The sequence below is a fragment of the Equus quagga genome, chromosome 17 (genome assembly GCF_021613505.1).
Source record: "Equus quagga isolate Etosha38 chromosome 17, UCLA_HA_Equagga_1.0, whole genome shotgun sequence".
NCBI lineage: Eukaryota > Metazoa > Chordata > Mammalia > Perissodactyla > Equidae > Equus > Equus quagga.
In genome coordinates, this window is record NC_060283.1 from 27,936,672 (window position 1) to 27,937,098 (window position 427).

The window sequence follows — 427 nt, forward strand, 5'->3', positions numbered from 1 at the left end:
GTTTACCATAAGCCAGAACGGGGGTCCTCAGCCCTGCACCCTCTCCAGTGTCGGCTCTCCGCGTCCTCGGCCCGGGGATGGGGGCGGGGAGAACACGACACACAGCCTATCTCCTACAATTTAGGGGTTCATGCACCCCCAAGCCCACCCCCTGGCCTGGTCAGTCAGGCCTCGGCGGGTTGCTGCCTAGACGCAATCTTGGCTGTGCCCTCGGCAGGGACACCAGTCCACATCTGCTGACCCAAACCCAGGGCCATGGAGCGGGGCCGGGGCTGGGGCGCTGCGCCGAGGGGGCCGCGCGGGCTCGTGGCGCGAGAACAGCGGAGCCGCGTCCCGGGTCCCCGGTCCTAGGAATGTGGGAGGGCTGGGCGGAGAGGGCGCGCAAGGCGGGGGCGCTTCCTCCGCCCGCCGGCGGGGAGCCTCCAGG